We start from the raw sequence: 11,045 nt of genomic DNA, 5'->3' as shown, positions 1-11,045 counted from the left end.
GTCGAGTGACGGCGCTCTAATTAAAATCGAATAACGCGTCGATGGAGCAAGAACGCGTGAAATTAGAGGGGAAGTATAATGCTGCCCCGTGACCTGTGAAGAAGATTAACAAATAACGGGGGCTCGTTTGCCATCACGGTGATCCATCTTTCGCGGCAGAAGCGCTGGAGGCTGAAGAGTATGAACAATGGAGCGACAATTTGTTATTAGTTGTATGCAACGCTCGGTGACAAAGTGGCTCGCTACGGCAGCTTTCTTTCTCGCCGAGGAGCTGAAGAGGAAAAGAAGAATAGTTAATGCGATTACGGGGCTGCTTCCCAAGCTGATGGACTGATGGTTGTATAGGAGAAGCGGCGATCGATTGATTCGAGAAAAATAGCTTGATTCGAGAGAGAGGCACGGCCGAGGTGGAAGGAAACTGTTCGACGAGCCAGGTTTATTTTTCAGAGGAAATGCTAATGCGCGATAGGACTCGGAAAGCGATGCAAGCTCGAGTTTTTTTGCCGAGCGAAGCTGAGAAGGGAAAAACCGATCGATGAGCGATCGCTGGGGAAAAATTATGATGACACACGTCGACATAAACAACGAGTCAAGACAGTCCGTTATGAGCTATAAATCAAAGGGCGACCGATGTCCTGCGTACCCTATTTTTCTCTTCTGAACCCTGATCATTCGTTTTCCACACCCTTTTTGGCGGTACGACGGGCGCCAGGATTGACCTTCATCGAAACCTACTCCTGATTTATGTCCGACCTCTTCAGAAGTCGCGTTCCATTGGAAAACTATCGATTTCAATTACCCATATTAATCAGCGTGAGTTAATCAAGAAGAATTCAAGCCCAAAAAGTTCCCCAAAATGAGCGTCTCCTAACCACAAAAGCCAAGATATCGACAGATACAACACTGTTTCCCTCTTCTCAAATTCTCGACCCCTGAAATCTCAGTTTCTCGCAAGTTCCTCTTTCCAAGCCACTTAGCCAAACACGAAATATCCACCAGATACCTCTGTTGACTCGAGTCCACTAACAGGTCCTTCTCCTTTCATCCCTTCGACCCTCCTCATCGAGTTAACCTTGAAGCAGCCGCTCTACCACTTCGAATTAACAGCAAGGGCAGAAGTTCCTGACAGCCGAGCAGCATTCGGAGCAGCGAGGAATCTCCGCTTCGACTCCGTCGGCAGATTACCTCGGTAATGAATGGAAGCAACGCAGCCAGGCGCGAGCCGTGTAAACTGGATGAGAGGGAGGGGCCAGATGAAGTAGAGAACAGTCCTGCGCCCTTCCAGGTCGAAGCTGTCCGATAAAAGGGAAATTAGATCGGCCAACGACGAAAGTTTTCGCAGATCCGCCCGTCGCCTGATTCCCGCGTGTAAGTGGATTCCAAGAATAGGAGAGGGAACAGCGCGACAGGCAGCCGGAAAATCGAGTCATCGGCTCGAGAGTATCGAAGTGGGGATCGGTTCTCGAGGACCGACAAAGGTCGTCGGGAAAACGTCACCATCGAACTTCCGTGGGATCGTCGTGAAAAGTTTCTCGCGGGATGTCTTTCTGCCGAGGTCTTCAAGGAGACTTGGCTCCTGTGCTTGTCGCGAGCGGATCCTCTGAAAGGAAATCAGATATTCAGAGGAGAAAGGAACTTTTTCGAACGGGTTTGCGTTTTCCGACGATACGACCCCGCCGTTTCCCATCGGACGGCGAGATGAAATCGCACGGAAAACTACGTTTTAAATTGGCCTTCCCCCTCCCGCGAGGGAGGAGGGCAAAAGGCATCGGGCGACTGTTGCTCTGTTTCCGCCAGCGACGACGGTGTTCCTTCTGATCGGGACGGAAGTAATTAAGTCGCTGCTCGGAAGTTCGGTACGTATCGGTGGAGAACTTTTGTCAATGGGACGTCCTCTCGTTCGAAATATCGATCGACTTGGGGCTTGGCTAATGGCTCCTGGAATCGGGTCCGTGAACATCGCGACGAGCTCGCGCTTGGGAAGAATTCCTCGGCCTTTAGTTTCGCTGGAAGAATGGCCTCTTTCGGCGACCTCTGGTAGGAATTGGGGCTAATCAGGATTGCTATGCCGATCGTGGGTCGATAGTATACCTCGAAGTAAAACTTTTCTGCTATCTAAAAGAGCCTCTTATGAAAGTTTGTTCGTCTATATACGGTTTTATAGAAAAATCGTTTGAAATAAAAATCAAGCAATGAGCTTTTTATCTCAGCTCGTAAAATCCACTCCATATGTCGCTTGATTTGTACGTATACAACACCCTCCTTTTTTTACGTCCCAGCGAACAAAAGCTTCTGGGAAACAGGCATCCCTGAACCAGTACCCTGCTAATTTCAATGTACTACATGGACCACTATAATCTACCGAGATTTATCGCGTAATTAATTCATTACAGTGATTTAAAGGGCAATTGTCGAAACATTTAAAGGCTGCACGAACATTTATTCGGTCCCATTCGCTTCCGTTCCATAAACCCGAACCTGGATCCCTGGTTTCATGCAGAAGCTTTGAAACACGATGTGCCCAATTCCGAAGTGTTCGTCGTAAAACATCGCGCATGTGTTCCGTAATCGATCCTCCCACGAGCTTTTTCTTTTCGATCCTAGGATGGAAACGATGATCATTCAAGGCTCATTAGTTTTCATTGGTTTCGCTGACTGTCTCGAAGGTATCTTCACTTATTGCATATTGGAGTACGGTGAGGCTCAGTGAAATGGATTTTCAGAAGAGACTTGCATAAAAAGTCTTATTGCTTCCTAGATTCTGGGAATTAATTCTTAACTTTCTATTTTAACCATTTCTTCTAGATCAAATTATTTTTTTCATTATGCGAATAAAGGAAACACACTATTGATATAGTCACTTTCAGCCTGATTTGGATTCTGCTTCAGTAAATACATTTCTCTACCCTGAACTTCCCTCACTGGTATTTGTTTCCTCACTTCCACGTTCCCTCGTCACGTTTTCTGCTATTTACGAAGTTCAGAATCGCCTTGTTTGCCAAAGTGACCAACCCATAAGCGATATCAAGAATATTAGACTCACCCTAAGAGTATCCCCAACATAGCCAACCGTATAACCAATTCCTTTAGCTCAATTCCAATATGGAAACCAAGAGGCCCACAGCGACGATGAAAGTCCTGTGATAACTAGCGACAGAGGTGGCACCGCAGTGGATTCGATGAATTCGAGCCTCGTAAAAGTTCAGGGACGCGACGAACGAGGTCGTTCGACGGAAGAAATAGAGCGGTTGGGGAGAAACGACTGCAGGAAGGACGTCCCTCACCCCCTATTTCCCTTCATTTTCTTCGTTACTGGGCTCCTTTATTTCTCGCAGCGAGAGGAGAAAAAAGAAAAGTGATCCGACTAAAAACCCCCGATAGGACCCGTCGCTCGAAAAGGCTTCGAAGCACGAACGAGTAAACCCTCAAGATCGCGCGGCGGAGAGCCGAAAAAATGGCGCAAACGGCATCGATTGCGCAGGGGGTAGAAGTAGAAGTGCCGAGGCGTCGAGTGCTTCGATCGGGACTCGTTCTTGAAAAAATTCGCTCTTTCGTGCTTCCATCGAGTATGCGCACGCATCGCGGTCAACGAGGATAATTAGGTTTCGTGGAAGTCCTCAATCAGCGTGGAAACAGCCGACCGTTTTAATTGAACGTCAACAGTTTTTCAGCATCCCTGTCGAGGCCCTTCGCGCTTGCCAGGGTGCGAGTGCTTTGGATCAAAAGCGATGCAGGGAGGAAAATCGTTCGAAAGGGAGAAGACTGATCACCGAAGTTTCCATGACGGAACGAGCGTCTCCAAGTTCCTGATGCAGTCGAGGGAGAACACTTCCAGGGATGGGATTATTGTTCACCTTTGACCCTTCGCGCCGACTCTTGTACACGTGAATGGCGTTCCGTGTAATTCGCGTCCTCCAGCCGTGTAAACATGGCCAGCTAGCCGCTGAGAAACTCGGACGAACGAGGGTGAGAGTCTCGGAGTCGTTGGTTGACCCAGCGTGGCCTCGAAACGTCCATCGGTGACATCAGGACCGCGCCAACTTTTCCTGAGATTTCGAGAGGTCCGGTAACACACGCCCCCAATAGCTTCGATCGTTGTTCCACCCTTAGTTCCCCCGCCGTCCACGAATTTTTACGTCGCGGAATAAAACGTGACTTCGGGAATGGGATATCGAGTTTGCCGAGTTCGGAATTTTTGCTGAGAATATCAGAGGGGACAGCCACTCGAATCAGTCAGCGAGTGTAGAACGCACCCAGAGATCGTGATAAGATTCCTCCGTCGAGCAGTAACTGGGAAACGTTCGTTCGAATAAATTTGATCGAATATTTACGTCACGGCGGAGCAACGAGATGCCTGACTGACACGTAACCGCAACCACGAGCTGATATGGGGATCCTCTTTCGAAGATTCAGAGATCTTTCGTCCCTACGATCGCTTGAATCAACGTGGATCCGATTCGATACAGGGTTCTGAAGCTCTGAAGCGAGATACAAGATGACGCGACAATTCCTCGAGTTTCTCTTCGGTTTTCGAGAATTGTTTCCCTTCTATTTGCGCAAGTTGTTTCGTAACTTAGTTGGACTCAACAGGAACCGTCAAGGATAACGGGGGATTCTCGAAGGTTCGTCTTGAAATCGCGCCAGCAGGTTACAAAGTGATCAAAGTTTCGCGCCATAGACTCAATCAAACTTTCTTTGCTAGAAGCAACTGCGAGCTCGAGAGGAAGAGCGTAGACTCTTTTTCTGGAGGAGGAGGATCCTGTGTAGATGTATCTAGGATAGGTTATTCCCACAATTCCAGCACTATAAGGTCAACAAGTGTAATAATTTTACAATACTTTAGCTTCGAGAAGAGGAAACCCCTCACGATATTTCTGATAACTCTTATCAAATATAAGCCACCCTGCGTACGGTGAAAATCAACGCCAAGTGATTTCGAACACCAAAGGCTATCACGCAGAGTCCACAAATTCCATATCTCGACGAGACCTCGAATTCCACCAGCAAGTGCATATCACCACAACTCGCCTCAAGGAACGATCTCGAAAAGAACTCCGATCCTTTCACGAGCTCCAACGATATGGCTGCGTTTTATCCGCTCGCAATGTCCACGCTATCCCCTCGAACATTTCCTGTGTCATTCCCATAGTTGAGCATGTGCATTTGCGCAGTGAAATACCATGATCCACTTTTTACCGATTGTTTGCTTGAAAAGCGAACTCTGGATGTAACTTGTCGCATCCCAAATCCGTTTTACTTCGACTCGGTGGCTGCTTATTGCTGATTATCCCCTGCTTTTCCCTCGCTAGTTGGTGCTCGTTATCGTCCGCCTTGCCGAATGTTTACGTTTCCTATCTCGCTAACAGGATAAATTTCCAGCTGTGCGTGATCCTCTTGATGCACGATTTTCCTTCCAAATCGCATTTTTCTGATCGGAACGAAGCAACGTCGAAAATGTTACTATTAGAAGTAAAGATAGGGGGATGAATTCGAAGATCAAAACGCTAAATTACAAAGTTTCGCTCAGAGTTCGATGGGAAGCGAGCACAGGCGCAAGTTCGCGTTTCCAATTTGCCTGATTCACCGTGAAAAAGGAACAGCGAGAAGAGCTTTGTTGTTTCACGAGAAGAAAACGTCACCTAAGAACGAACGATATGCAGAAGTCCTTAACGAGGCTGGAGCGCGCGTTCGCGAGCAGCGTTGAAAGAAATTGCACGAGTATCAAACGAGCCAGCTGGAAACTACTTCGCTGGAAATTCTACTCGCGTTGCGAGTCCAACCGGGTCCGGGAAAATTTGAAAGCTGGTTGCAATTCGTCCGATATGCTCGACGAAAATCGACTTCTGCACGGGAGGATTCTACGATTTTGTTTACTCCGATCGCCTGGCGATTTGCATGTGCATTCTGCTTGGTAAGCATTCACTTGCGTATATTTATATTTTCAAGATAACGAGAGCGAGATGGGAGTGGCTCAAGGGAAAATTTCGAAACTGGGAATGGATTGAGAAATACAAATGGAAAGGAACCTTAGAAACGTGAAAAGACTGATGGATCCAAAAAGTAGAGACTTAAATATCAATAAGCTGGAAGACTGAAAATGTACGAAGCCAAGAAAAGTTGACCAATCTTAGAATTCGAGGACTCAAATGAATTGAACCCAACTGAATAAATAAAATCCTTCTGTACCAATGAACTTGATTCTCCACTAAAATTTGTCTGAAGCTTTCACAGAAATCAAGCGCATATACGGGTTGCATCAAACCGGAGAGCATCTGAAGCAAAGGCGACACAACAAGTGGAAAAAGCTTGGGATGAAAGCTACCTGAAATTCACCGAACGACCCAGCCGTCGTAATTTTCCTCCGTTTAACGGCTGAAAGTGGCGCGAAGATAGCAAAGAGCCACGCGAAAAGGGAGAGAAGAGCAGCCCGAGGGGACGGGTGAAAAATTGTACAATGCTTTTACGGGGATGACGGAGGGAATTACAGGCGTCGCGAGGAAGTCGATGGAGAACAGGAAGTGGAAGACCGAAGTCCTGCACGACGCGCATGACCGACGCCTCTTTGATTGGCTAAGAGCAGTCCTCGGTCGAAAGGTGCTGCCAGGTGGTCGGGACTCTAAAAGCACAGACGAAGCTTTTAAGAGCCGTATTATTACGTTAGCCGGTGTTATTCTTATCTGCAGCCGAGACTACCCTACTCTGCACTTCCGCTCCCCGCCCTCCACGTTTCCGTTCTGTCCTCGCGAGCGTCTATCGACTCTGATCTCGACACCGACTTGCACCATGCGATTTCGTTTCAATTACTAACAATTTGCAGCTCGAGGATCGTTAAATTTAAGAGTGAAGTCTGTAAGGGGAAACTAGCACACATTCGTGCTGAAGAAGAGAGAATCGATTGAACTGCTGTGGTCGTCAAATTGTACTATATCCCATTTTATTGAGTTTCAAGCTTGACTCAGGCAGAACGTCTGTTAGTTTACGAGGAAGTAAGAATTTGAAAATATTAATATATCATAATTCAAAAATTTGAAAATTAGAATATTTGAATTTGAATTTAAATTGACTTATTTAAGTTATACTTTCGAGCTCCCTTTATCAAAGACAATTTGCATAGGTGCCTTCCAGTAAAATTACAGCTTCGGTTAACTACACTGTTAGTAAATCCACAGAAAGCCTTCACCTCTTTTCCTTGAACTGTGAAATGCAATTCAGATACCAAATCTTCTGGGTACGATATTCAGGATTTACAACTGCCCTCAACGTACCAATTAAAAGGTACAATCGGGATTATTTCTCGAGGGAAGGAACTCGCGAGCACAGTAGAACAGTACTCCACGGATACTTGAAAACAGCGGCGGGGGTGGTAATAGTATTCGGCGAATAATTTATTCGCGGCTCGGCGCTGTTTAGTATTTCGCGTCTCGCCTGCCATATAATTAACACGTTTATCATGCAGATTGATACCCGCCACGTGATTCAATTGAAATGTTTTCATCGGGCCCAAACGTATTTAATATCGTGGCGAATAATTAACGCGAAACGGAATCTATTATATTCTGATTATCATCGTCATTAACGTATCGACTCGTGGACTGGTTAATTGCGCGCCCATCAAACGATGCGAATTGTCAACAGCGACCTACAAATTTTACGCGACTAATTAGTTGCGCAAACGCAGTCGAACCTCGTTCGCCACTATTTGCGTGCCGTTCCTCGAACTTTAATGTCCCTTCACGAATTCCGTCTGACCCTGATCAAGATTCCAGACATTAACTAGTCCGCACACGTACGTCGTAAGCAAAGCTCGACTTTCGAGCCTCTGTCCACCAGGGCTAAGTGAAAACAGAATTGTTGTCGTTGCTGTGACGTGTGTGTAAATTCTATCAAAGGCTCCCTCCGTTCGTCACCTACGCCAACAGGAAACCTTCGCTGTTTACTGTTTGCTCTCCGCACACGACGTTTTCCTCGCACGTCGACAAGAGGGCTGACCGCTATAAACATTTGTCGCGACAAATTGGCGACTGGTTTCGTTCCCTTGGGTCTGCTCGTTGACGCTGATGAATGACGGTCCGTGGGCTACTTCGTCGATGCCAAAATTTTAATAAATCTCTTTGTGTCCAGTGGGAAGTGAAATTTTATATTTAATTCCATGTATAATATAAAAGTAGGTGGATATAGACTTTTAAATAATTCCTGTATTATCTCGTATAAGTTAAAATTTTAATAAGTGCTTATCTGTCAGACGAGAAGCAATATTCTACGCGTAATTTATTTTGCATGGAACGGAAAAAATTTAGATTATAATTATGTCTTCGTCGATTTGTTCAAATGGGTAGCTAAATTGGAGCTGTCATTAAAGTGGAAATTTCGCAGACAGCGATATAAAAAGATGCCTGGTCAGATATTTCTGGGTTACATTCAATTATTAACTTTTTACTTCCCTTCCAGAGACGTCAGTTTGCAGCTTTAACGAAGAACCAGCTATATTTCGCGTCCAGTCTGTAAGCCACGAAATCCAGGTTCACGGTAGGCGGTGCACGTACGCGAGCGATTAAAAATTCATAGAAAATCTTCGGGATCGGTACGATTTTACGAAGCCATGAATTTCCCAGACCGTGCTCGACGGTCCAGCGAGATTACGTCGATCGTATTGATCGCCGGGCCAACTTCGTCTATATTCGTTCATCGACATTCCAATAAAATTCTCTAAGACATCGCCTGAACTCTGGAGACGTGGAGATAAACACGGTAACTACTTTCAATTCTAAGTGATGGGGACGAGAGAGCTAACAAATTGTTGCAATATCGCGTGAAAGATATCACGTACGTGACATTATTCTCCTGGGGCGCGAATTTCGTGAGTATAAACGACCGAAAGTATCGAAATGTAATAATCATCGGTATATATTTCAACACGATGTGAGATACGTCAGGCGCAACTGGTCCATTCATTTCGCTGATCCCATGTGTATTCTTTATCTCCTAGGTCGAGATACTGCTAGCAATTATTTCGAATTTTCTACTCCTCTATCTTTTTGAAATTCTTGTATCTGGCTGTCCAATGCATACTTACGCATTTCTGTAATTAGCAGGAAAATTACGTTGTAAATCTATGCCGTTAACTCCACGTGAACAAAATAGGAAGATGGAAAATCTGTTTACTGCTTAGATATTAAATTTAAATAGGTTGGCGCACCTGTCCTTATTACAAAACTTTTGAAATGAGTACCCTACATGTTAAACGTGTCTGACTTGACTTATTCTACTGATATCGCAGCGCCTAGCTAGCACACTCCTACAGTAGAATAAGCTATTCAAGTCAGGCACATCTTTATCAATTAATACCTCGGAAACTAAGTCACAAAAGTAATTTCCTTGCTCTTCATTTTCATCTCATATACTCATTCAGACTCATCCACTGAGATTTCTGACTCTTATCGTCAAACACCTGTATAACACTGAAAAACGCAGAAATTCCAAAATCAGTGCCTCAGAGTCTTTCAGAGTCAGTGGTCGTCCCATCGTAATCACCTTTGAAATCGGCGATAAAGCGGGTCAGACGGGCGAAGACTAGAAAGGGTACTCAAAACGACAGGACGTAACGTGCGATTCTCAAAATTTCACGAGTTCTTGCCAACGAGCGAAACCACTTTAGACGTAGCACTCGGGAAAATAGCGAGGACGATGCGCTGCTAGACGTCCAGCGGAAGCCACAAGGTGCTTTCGCGGTCGTGCGCAGCCTGCATCGTCGAGTATGCAATTGCAACTGTAAGGGAGCACTTTCCTCCATGGAATTTACATCGTTCGCATATTCGTAGGCAAGATAACGTCGTGACTCGTCGTTGCCGGAACGACGAGCACGACGACCCCCTTTCGCATCCGTTCCTCCTCGATGAGGAACATCCAAAAGATTGGTACACTCGCTTTTAGTGTCACGGCCGCGACCATCGACCGAGACATTCGCACTCGAAAAAGTGAGAGTGTCCCCTGCTCTAATTAACGAGAAACTAAAATTTCACGAATAGTAATAGACACTTAGTACCCCATAAATTGATAAAAATTCATCGATAGGGAACTGTAACCTCTCCTGAAAAAAGGTTTAATTAAAACTTCCACACATGGATTCCCCAATGAAATTGGTTCAACCACGGTTGCACGAGCAGATAAACGTTCCAGAGGAGCAAGCAAACGCCGATACTTCGAGTATCGACTGCAATTGGTCGGACAGGTTCGTGTACTGTTCGAGAGGGACGGTTTTGGTCCTGACACCCATGCTATTTATGTTCTCTGTTTCTCCAATGTATCTGCACCATTCCCCCTGAAACTCCAGCCTGACCTACCCTTTCCTACCGCCCCAGGATCCATCGTATTTGTCTAAGATGCTGCAAATTTTGTTATTGAAGGATCGTTTCGTGCTCTCGACGCGAGTGGGAACTGGAAAGCTGTTAACCATAGCCGTCTTTGGCGCTGGACGCGTGAGCTGCCCGACGAGAGGAAGCCATTTACACGGCACTGTCATAATTTACGTAAATGCATAATTCTTCTTCTTTCCACTTATGCAATAGGAACAACGGGTGCGGCTGGCTCGTAAAGATAAAAAATTGTCACCAGCCAGGCCGAGATTGCTCGCTGGCCGCGGTAGTATTTCACTTTTACGGATCCTCGCCGCCTGGCTAACCGGCACACTTCCGCTACTTTCCTGCCCTCTCCTCATGACCTCCTTTGTTTCCTTTTCCCCTCACCAACTTTCGACTTGACTTCTTCCGGCTAACTACCGATAAAGATTCGAAGACATTTTCCTCCTTTTCTACTCTACATTTTTTCCAAGCTCATCTTCCCCCGAGCATTATTCTTCCATGGAGTTCTTCTTGCATTGTAGTCGCATAGCAACGTGGCAGTTATGTGATTCTACAGATCAGAGATACAATTTACATCATTCTGGTGTTGTTCTCGGTACACTCCAAAGAACTTCATTTCTGTGTATATTTCTTGGGAGAAACTCGGCCAAGTCATCATCGCGAACTTCCTCGCAGTTTATTTTGCGA

The sequence above is a fragment of the Calliopsis andreniformis genome, chromosome 6 (assembly GCF_051401765.1).
Source record: "Calliopsis andreniformis isolate RMS-2024a chromosome 6, iyCalAndr_principal, whole genome shotgun sequence".
Lineage (NCBI taxonomy): Eukaryota > Metazoa > Arthropoda > Insecta > Hymenoptera > Andrenidae > Calliopsis > Calliopsis andreniformis.
This window is presented reverse-complemented; position numbering follows the sequence as displayed.